The following is a 10,717-nucleotide window of genomic DNA, read 5'->3' as shown; positions in this document are numbered from 1 at the left end:
TTTAGATGGCTCTTTTGTTGACATGGTAACCCGTTACGTCACATTAATGAGTGCATGTTGTTAAGCATCTATTGGGTGTTTCATATGGCATCATAACATGTTACCGTTAAGTGAAAAAGTTTGGTAGATTCAATCCTTCCAAATAGTATAGCGTTAAAACTGGTTTGAATCTCCTTTGATTGAGTGCGAGGATCACTCCTACATTTCGTTCATGATATGATAAGTAGACCAATTGTATTTGGATTCGTGTAATTGTATTGTAAATTATTGTATGTAGTGCAAGTACAAGTGGTGTAAAGTGTAGTTAAGTAGTCAGTATGGTGTAGGTATACATGTAAGTATAAAAAATTATAACTAATTAATTAAAAAAGATAAAATATTCTTAGCCAATCAGAGGATAGAGCACATTAAGGAAAAATCATAATTTTGAGTTATTTGGAAAGTAACAGAGATTTGAGCTGAGAAAAACTGAAAGAATTGTGGATTTTTGCGTTTAGAGAATTAAAATTGGGAAAAGACCTGTCAGTGTTTGAATTGCTTCCTAATTTGGCACCGTAGGTAACAATGGACTGATTCAACTGTGGCAATTCCTGTTGAAGCTTTCACCGACCGAGACAGTCGCCATCTGATTATGTGGGTTGGAGAGAACGGCGAGTTTAAACTCAATGATCCAGAGCAAGTTGCACAGCAGTGGGGAAGGAAAAAGAACAAACCTGCCATGGAACTATGAAAAACTAAGCAGAGCTTTGCGGTATTCCTACGACGGAGATATGATACATAAAGTGCACGGAAAGAGGTTTGTGAAAAATGTAAAGCCCGCCAAACACTTAACCCTTAATGACTGGCCCAGAGGGAAACAGTTCAATTTGTTTCCCGAGAATCTTAATGTTTCCCCGAGGGACCAGTAATTAAGTGATTTGTTATATAGCAAAAAAAGAAAAACGTGCAATGGTAACGACAACGGCGGTCGTCGGTCAACATTCGCGGGTAACAGTGCACTGTTACCCTCTGACGTCTTAGATTTTGCACTGTTGCCCGCTCAGAGACTTTTGGCGGGAAACAGTTTTATTGTTAGATGCCATGTGACCTCGAAGTAACCAATGAGAGTGCGGGCTGCTGGGGGAAAAAAATTCAGCTATATAACAATACTGGTGGTTACCCCGTTATCTGTAGCAAGAGCTCACTTTGAGCTTATTGCTATCCCAGGGAAGGGAGGTTGAAGTATCGATGCCTGTTGGTCTTTTGCCCGTGGCTAAGCAACTGGTTTCCCATCTTGTATGTTTATTTTATTTTGGGTGCTGCTGTCATCCCCCATTCCCCTTCTCGGTTTTCTTACTAGACTCACAAAATACTTCACAAGAGACTTTGAGGCAATGAAAGGATTGTCACAGAGATAGCAATGCATGACACGAAACAATATTATTTATTAAAAGAGCAACATGACATCTGGTGTTGCACCTGCGGCTTGCATTTTAGTACATTTCTTTACCGCCCTCTGCAACCTCGTTCTCAGGGCTTTTCTCCGCCTATATTTGGCCGGGCGTAACTCTCGGCGGAGGAAAGCCTGGGAACGATGTTACGGCCTCTACAAATGCAACGACGTCAAATTGCCAATTAAGGTTTGGGTGACAACGTGAGCTTACCATAGTGGATCTTTCGTTCTAGCCTTACTTCAAGCCGTTCGCACCGATGCATTTTTAGAATAGTTCACCCATATTGTATAATATGAACGAGATGGAATATACGCGAAAAACTTATGATAGTGCAAATTTCGTTGATGTTGCCTTTAGGTAAAAAAAAAAAAAAGACGCAGGGTGATTATGGCATCGATACCGACTACAAAGAAGAGCACTTTATTGGAATAAAATAGTTAGGAGACCTTTATCTAATGTAAACTTCTTCATAAAAGCCCTGGAGATAAGGAAGTTCGTCAAGGGTTGTAGAATTGAAGATTATGAGCCGGTTGTTGAAACCAAATTTATATCAACAATTTAAAAGTCCAACTTAAAATGCAGTTTTCAGCAATCGTCTAACCTCCAGAACATTTTTGAAGTGCGTTGTTGGAAGTGGAAAATCATTTCTTCTCTGCTTCTTGCCTTCTCGACTCTGTTTTAAACAACCTTTATATACCAGGCCCTGGTTGTTCGAACTGGGGTGGATAGCGCTATCCATTGGATAAATCACTATCCACTGGATAACTCAATTGGTTTTGCTGGTGTTTAGAGCGGTTTTCAATTGAGTGTCGAAAGTAATTAGATAATTACTTTGGTTTATAATTACTTCACTCAGTGATTGGTTCAAAGTTCTCGCGCCATTTTTTTCAACCAATCAGAAGTGAAACCAAAACCAATCGTGGCTCGCGCGTGCACATTTTCCCGCGCTTTGTGTCGGCTACGTGTAATTACTTCGAGTTTTGATTGGTTTGCTGGATTGTCTCCATCCTTTTTGATTGGGCAAAGTAATTACTCTGGTTTTGGTTTTTACGACACTCAATTGAAAATCGCTCTAGTCTATCCGCTGGATAGTGATTTATCCGGTGGATAGCGTGATACACCTTTTGAACAACCGAGGCCAGGTTTGCAAAAATGAAGATCATTTGGAGCGCAAATTAGTGCATGTAAGGCCAGCTGAACTTTGTTTAAGTAATCGCTATCTTTGTTACTGCAGTCGTTGTCTCAGAAGTCATCGTTTTGTAATGTCCCTATTTAATTCACCAAACATGGTTAGGTATTTTGACAAAGAAAACTCCAAGTTCAGAAAATGCCATTCTACAAGCAGTACCACTGGAAACACTCTTATTGCGTAGTCGTTTGTATCTGGAATGAGTATTAATCCTGTTTATATCTCGTAGGTTTGTCTACAAGTTTGTGTGCGACCTAAAAAATCTACTGGGTAACAGCGCAGGGGAGCTGAGCAGACATGTATTAGAGCTGAAGAAACGGCGAATGACATAGAACAAGCTGCCAATTGAGGACACAATCTACTGTTAGAAATAGCTATATATTTTCGTTTTAGTACATATGAACAGCCAACCTAGTCGGTCACTCGCTGTCGTACTTGAGGCTGATTCGATTAATCCTGTAACTATTCCAGACTGCTATTTTCATTTGTCCCTATGACATGTAGCTTCTTTTTTTATCGCAGCTAACTGCTTTAAATGTCAGATAAAGCAGATGTCATATCATCTTGCTGACGTAGTTTTTTTTATGGTGAATAACAATGGCTATGGCTGTGCCACTAGAATAAAGCAATGAAACAACAACTGTTTGGTGTCCTCTTTATTCACTTTACAAACCGAAAAATATAGCAAAAGGTAAAGTCAAACAATTGGTTCTTCACAAGCAGAAGCGAAATCCTCCCCATCTTCCTATTGTACTGTGAAAAATAGTCGCTGTTGTGCACAAAACAAAGATACATTCAATCCATTGCATCGTGAACCCTGGTGCATACTTGTTGTCATAGAAACTTGATTCATTTGCATTTGAATGACCTTCATTTACATAAGGCCTCGTTTTGATGACGAGGCTCGGATCCTCATCCTGTACTGGAGAAAGATATTTTCTTCTGTTTGCTTTAGTTTATTACCTGAGGTAAAGGAAATAAAACGTGAGATAAAACGTAAAATAAAACGTAAAAAAAACGAACGGGAGTTGCTCGCACTCGCATTTTTTTCGTTTTAAACCTTGAAAAGAACACTATAAAATCTTCTTTAACAACTAGTACTCGAATTTTACATAGCTATTTCAGAGTTGTCTGGTTGGCACAGTTGGTAGTGTATCAGACTTCAGTGCGAGAGGTCGCAGGTTCGAATCCGCGCTAAGGTACGTTGGAGTCTTACAAGGTAGGTAGAAAGACAACTCGGCCGCGAATAAGGTGAGTAGTGATAACAGTAAAACATGGGGGGGTAACATAATGGGAGGGGGGGCAACATAACGGGGTGGTAACAAAACGGGGGGATAATACAATCGAGGATGCATCATAAGGGGGGAAGTGACAGGAAGGGAAAGGTAGAGAAGGGGGAAGAAGATAATAGAGGAGCTGTCAAGGAGAAAGAAAGGATGAGGAAAAAAATATTTCTTCCTTTTTTTTTTTTTTTGCTTTTTTTTTTTTTAATAGCAAGAAGCAAAATCAACCAATCAGGTTACAGTATTCTTTAAATTTAAGGTCACGTGATCAAAATTGGCCAATCAGAGCGCTTGAATTTTTTAGGCCTATTTTTTACTGATCCGTGGTTGTAAATAAACATTACAGCCTTCTGATTGGTCAGTTTCGATCACGTGACCTAAATCATGCAATCTGATTGGTTGAATTTATTTCCTGCCCAATGTTGCTAGTTTTACAAAGGAAATGGCTGAACTAACACAAATCCCCATAAAATACTCAAATAAAAGCGTTCTCTTCTTACCGCTAAAAAGCCATCGGAGCTGGAAAAGGTTTCTCCGTCCAAATTAGACTCTAAATTGTTCATTCTTTATCCTTTATGATTTCCGCGGAGTATGTCAGAGGTCGAACGGAAACTGTCAAAACAAGATGAAAATTGTTGATATCAATCAACTCATCAACTTCTAAGATTCTAAGATTGTATCCTATTTCTGACTCAACACGTTTACAAAATTATTTCTGTATTTATTGTACATTCGTTTATGTTAATTTATCATCCTTATTGTAATTGAGATGTTCAAGCTTCATATTTACTGATATTTAAGCAACATTACAATGATCATAACAAAGGAAACCAGCGCGGAAACAATAGAGAAAACGGCTTAGTCCAATAGAATATAACAATAGACCAGCCATTGTTTGTTTGTCATTGAAATTTGCATATGTATAATTCCTTCTTTTGTTTTAAGTCACCTGGGACCGAATGAAGTGAATGGATGTGACGTCACGGCGACAACAATGGCGTATCGGAACAAAGGAATGACGGCCATATTGGCAAGAAGTGAAGATCATATTAGCATTAGGACAAAAGAATATTTAAACTGGACGCCATTATGAAAAGAGAATGGGCCAAATCAGAGTAGTATCACAAAGGATTCAACAAAAGAGCCTAGAGCAAAACACAATGACAAAATCGTCCTAGTTTAATAGAAAGACACAATGGAGCTACCGTGCAGAGACAATATGGCAACTATTGTTTGATAAACAGTTAATTTTGGTTTGGTATTGTTGATTGTTTTTGTTTCTTGTATTATTACGTTACGGTGGCCATAGTGGCAAGGCTAACAGTTCTGTATGAGCACTACTGAAGACAAAAGAATATTAATTTGATTGCATTATGAAAGAAGACTGTTCCAAGTCACAAAGGACGCAGCAATGGTGCTGGGCCGAAAAACAATAAGGAGAATGACGTCACGGCGGCCATTATGGTAAAAAACGGCCACATTGGTGAGCCCACTGGGACTTCATCAACACAATAGCATATGCTGTGACAAACAACTCATGATTAAAGCGTTCTTGATACGAAATCAAATTTAACTACTGTCTACGTAAAAACGTTGTCATAACATAAATAGTCGTTTTAAACTACATTCGTTACCAGGAAAAAAGAAGACGAATCCATGATTATTTCAGACCAGACGAGCTTGTAGTCCAATAAACGCCACCTGCAATGTTCCTGAAAAAATAAATTCCGCGTTGTCAGTATATCATATTGAACGATGCATTGTTTGTTAGAACATGAAACGATATCACTTTTTCCAATACATCGCGGCACTGCGGCTTTTAACCAACAAGACCTCGGCATTCCGGGAAAACATTTTTTAACTATGCGCTTTAAAAGGAAAAACTTTCACATTTTCTCTCATATTTGCTAAATTTATCAAACGTGACTTTTCAAAACGAGATTACATTTTCACATTTATTCGTTATTAATATATTAAAAAGGCGTCGGCGTATGGAAAGACATTTGTTTATAGGGTAAACAAAAAGACAGTTTTTGGTCAGATTTAAGTCTGTTCGAATGAGGGACAGCAATTGCTTGGGAGTGAATATTTTACGGGAAAATACTCAACCATTAAAGCTTCGTTCAGGAAAAAACGCCCCAATTCAAAATTGCAGCTCTAATTCCCGCAATATTGACAAATTGGAAATTTGCACATTTGAATATTGCAATTTGAATATTGCATATTGGAAATTTATTTTTCTGGATAACACTGTTTAATTCGAAGTGGCTTTTCTTCTCTTTCATTTAACTCTTTCTCTCTCTCCGGGAGTTTCGCTATACGAAGTTATGCTACAAAAACGACAGATTGAGTAAAAAACTCCACCTTCAGGCACTCTACCGTAGCATCTTACAACCCAACAAACACATTAAAGACAAAAGACACCTTATACCCCAAAAGGCATTACTGCCTTGTAACCCTACCCCTCCACAGGCTACAGGTATTACCACCCTACCGCCTGTTAACACTCCTCCCCCACATGCATTACCCCATTTTCACCCTACCCCCCAACGGGCTACAGGCATTACCGCCTTGTAACCCTACCCCTTCACAGGCTACAGGTATTACCACCTTACCGCCTGTTAACACTCCTCCCCCACATGCATTACCGCATTTTCACCCTACCCCCCAACGGGCTGCAGGCATTACCGCCTTGTAACCCATCTTAAACTATGTTTGGCTCGATTATTATATAGCATCAAAGATTAATGCCGCGCACTTGTGGGATGAAAACCACCAGTACCAGTAAGCGGTGCTTTAGCTTAACGCGTGCGCAGTACGGTTTGGCGTTCATTTTGCTCACACAATCTATTAATCCGTGTATTAAATACATTGACTTTATTAATCCTCCAATTTAAGTGTAGCTAACAAACGTAATGCCTTGTGTTAATGCGCTGACAGTTCGAAAGTTCTGAGCTAGTTAACCACAAGAGCGTACGCTTATTTGATTAGTTACGAACATTAAAAACAGAAACAAAACTTACGTCCACAAAACAGCCAATCGGTAGAAAGCCCATCAGTTTGGAGAGCAAAATTGTCCAGTTGAGGATGAGGAATGCGAAGGATGCCATAACAGATCCACTAGTCGCCCAATCCAAATCTCGGACTCAGATCACCGATGCGCCATATCCAGGCCCTTCTCACTCAGTCTATAGGTGCCAAATAAGCGAAAAAAAAGAAAGAGGTCAAGATTGACCCAGCCTCTTAAATTAAAAATAACTGAGGAAAAAAGGCTTCTTAATTCACACCTGCAAATTGTTAGATTGAACCCTTCGTAAAAATTCTTAGATATGAGACATCACCAAATATATAGATCCAATAACACAATAACCAAAAGACAAGACAGTTATTCTGATAAAGCTGCGTTAATTGTGAGATGAATAGAATCTGAATGTCCCTCATGTTCCCCTATCCTCGTTATCTTATCTATATTTTATTATGAATTACCACCGTTTTACCCAACCCCTCAACAGGCTACAGGTATTACCACCTCGCGGCCTCTTAACCTAATACCCCTACAGGCATTACCGCCTTTTAACCCTACCCCTCCACAGGCTACAGGTATTACCACCTAGCGCCTGTTAACACTCCTCCCCCACATGCATTACCGCATTTTCACCCTACCCCCCAACGGGCTACAGGCATTACCGCCTTGTAACCCATCTTAAACTATATTTGGCTCGATTATTATATAGCATCAAAGATTACTGCCGCGCACTTGTGGGATGAAAACCACCAGTACCAGTAAGCGGTACTTTAGCTTAACGCGTGCGCAGTACGGTTTGACGTTCATTTTGCTGCCAAAATCTATTAATCCGTGTATTACCTACATTAACTTTATTAATCCTCCAATTTAAGCGTAGCTCACAAACGTAATGCTTTGTGTTAATGCGCTGACAGTTCGAAACTTCTGGGCTAGTTAACCACAAGAGCGTACGCTTATTTGATTAGTTACGAACTTTAAAAACAGAAACAAAACTTACGTCCACAAAACAGCCAATCAGTAGAAAGCCTATCAGTTTGGAGAGCAAAATTGTCCAATTGAGGATGAGGAATGCGAAGGATGCCATAACAGATCCACTAGTCGCCCAATCCAAATCTCGGACTCAGATCACCGATGCGCCATATCCAGGCCCTTCTCACTCAGTCTATAGGTGCCAAATAAGCGACAAAAAAGAAAGAGGTCAAGATTGACCCACTGCAGCCTCTTAAATTAAAAATAACTGAGGAAAAAAGGCTTTTTAATTCATACCTGCAAATTGTTAGATTGAACCCTTCGTAAAAATTCTTAGATATGAGACATCACCAAATATATAGATCCAATAACACAATAACCAAAAGACAAGACAGTTATTCTGATAAAGCTGCGTTAATTGTGAGATGAATAGAATCTGAATGTCCCTCATGTTCCCCTATCCTCGTTATCTTATCTATATTTTATTATGAATTACCACCGTTTTACCCAACCCCTCAACAGGCTACAGGTATTACCACCTCGCGGCCTCTTAACCTAATACCCCTACAGGTATTACCACCTTTTAACCCTACCCCTCCACAGGCTACAGGTATTACCACCTTACCGCCTGTTAACACTCCTCCCCCACATGCATTACCGCATTTTCACCCTACCCCCCAACGGGCTGCAGGCATTACCGCCTTGTAACCCGTCTTAACCTATGTTTGGCTCGATTATTATATAGCATCAAAGATTACTGCCGCGCACTTGTGGGATGAAAACCACCAGTACCAGTAAGCGGTACTTTAGCTTAACGCGCGCGCAGTACGGTTTGAAGTTCACTTTGCTCCCAAAATCTATTAATCCGTGTATTACCTACATTAACTTTATTAATCCTTCAATTTAAGCGTAGCTCACAAACGTTATGCTTTGTGTTAATGCGCTGACAGTTTGAAACTTCTGAGCTAGTTAAGGAAAAAACCTAAAAATCGAGTTTTACCCACTTTTTCACCTGATTTTACATACAATAAGCAGATTTGGTCGTTTTAGGCTGAAAAGTGGATTTTTCAGCAAAAAATCTTGTTACTTTCTTAACCCTTTGGCTACTAGAGATTTGGCCGAAAAACACGTTTTAAAGCTAGTTGAGGGGTTTTTTGGTCACTGTCGTGCTGTTTAAGAGCTAAATCTCCCTACAGACCCGTTTCCAGGTTGTACGCTCCGTGGCCTTTTCAGCTAGGTGCAAAATAAGCGCTTGCAAAGTTCGGGCATGCGCAGAAAGCAAAATTTCGACTTTCACTTTTCGCGTTCTCTCTTTCTCTTTTCGCTTTCCTTGCTTCATTTTTTTTTTTCAACTTGCTGGGCATTTGGTAGGCTTTATTTTGGTGGGAAGAGTTTCTGAGAAACCTGTCATCATCTTAGAATTAGGTGCTCAGAAAGGTAGGTGGGTAATGGAACAAGCTTTTCATAGAGATTTTCAGGTCAGTGTTACATGGTTTTTTTGGCCGTTTCTCCAGTTTCCTTGACTGAATTGTGCTCATTCTGGTATAGTTTGAAAGATCTCTTCTCCCTGCACAAGTTAGTGGACAAAGCTGTTCCCGACCGTTAAAAGTGATGACGTCACAAAAGGTAGATGGGACCGTGGATAAAGCTGGACATATTTTGCCAGATAGTTATCAAAGGGTTAACCACAAGCGCGTCAGCTTATTTGATTAGTTACGAACTCTTAAAACATAAACAAAACTTACGTCCACAAAACAGCCAATCAGTAGAAAGCCCATCAGTTTGGAGAGCAAAATTGTCCAGTTGAGGATGAGGAATGCGAAGGATGCCATAACAGATCCACTAGTCGCCCAATCCAAATCTCGGACTCAGATCACTGATGTGCCATATCCAGGCCCTTCTCAGTCTATAGGTACCAAACAAGCGACAAAAAGGGAAAGAGGCCAAGATTGACCGAGCGTCTAAAATTAAAAATAACTGAGGAAAAAGTGCTTCTTAATTCATATCTGAAAATTGTTAGATTGAACCATCATAAAAATTCTTAGATCTGAGGCGTCACCGAATATATAGATCCAAGAACACAATAACCAAAATTTATATTCCAAATCTTCCAAAACAAGACAGTTATTCTGATAAAGCTACGTTAATTGATGAGATGAATAGAATCTGAATCTCCCTCATCTTGCCCTATCCTCGTTATCTTATATATATTTTATTATGAAGAGATTCATTTTTTATGTTGATTCGGGGATACTCGTAAAAAACCCGAGTACTCCTCGTATCCCGAGTACCCCCGAGTCAACATCGAAAACTAAATCTCTTCTCATTTCATTCAACGGAGTTAACAAGCAACATCTCTTTCAATTGTTGCATTCGACTTAAGGAGAACGCAATTTCTTATATTGGGTGTCCTGTACATAGGGTGAGTTTTAGCAAGTTTCGTCTTTCGTTCGTCTGCTTTTTCAGCGCCATCTTAAATTACGTCATATGTCCATGCACATCTAGGTTTTGATACATCAGTTGCGCAAATAACGATCGTGCACTACGCGTATGGTGTCAATTAGCACCAACACGCTAATTTATCTCTCAGACAATTTTAACAAATTCCAGATTTTCAACAATCTTAGTTTTTGTCACATCGTCACCTCTACTTCAAACTTTCCATTGTTGGCTACATTCCAGAAGCTTCATGTACTGATGCTTTTGATAGGCGTTCATTACATAAATTGAAAAATTAAATATTTTGAGCAAGAGCCGATAAAACGTAGATTTGATTTAGTAATGTACTATCTATATTTCGGCTGGCAAAACCAGAGTT

General features: G+C 39.5%; 1 long non-coding RNA gene and 1 pseudogene across 2 annotated transcripts; one reads left to right on the top strand and one right to left on the bottom strand.

Annotated features, from left to right (window-relative positions):
* The window catches only part of LOC137982668 (GA-binding protein alpha chain-like), a 12,427-nt pseudogene extending 9,176 nt beyond the window's left edge, over positions 1–3,251 (top strand).
* A 39-nt stretch (positions 3,252–3,290) lies between these two features.
* On the bottom strand, positions 3,291–7,087 carry LOC137983637 (uncharacterized). Of its 2 annotated transcripts, XR_011118974.1 has the most exons (4): positions 6,929–7,087; positions 5,540–5,617; positions 4,406–4,517; positions 3,291–3,585 (listed from the first exon to the last, which is right to left on the bottom strand). It is a non-coding gene; the product is annotated as an uncharacterized lncRNA (long non-coding RNA). The 2 variants fall into 2 exon arrangements; XR_011118973.1 differs by lacking the exon at positions 6,929–7,087 and having other exon boundaries at positions 5,540–5,798.
* Positions 7,088–10,717: the final 3,630 nt, after the last annotated feature.

The sequence above is a fragment of the Montipora foliosa genome, chromosome 13 (assembly GCF_036669935.1).
Source record: "Montipora foliosa isolate CH-2021 chromosome 13, ASM3666993v2, whole genome shotgun sequence".
NCBI lineage: Eukaryota > Metazoa > Cnidaria > Anthozoa > Scleractinia > Acroporidae > Montipora > Montipora foliosa.
Note: the sequence above shows the minus strand (reverse complement) of the source record. Positions and strands in the feature narration are given on the sequence as shown.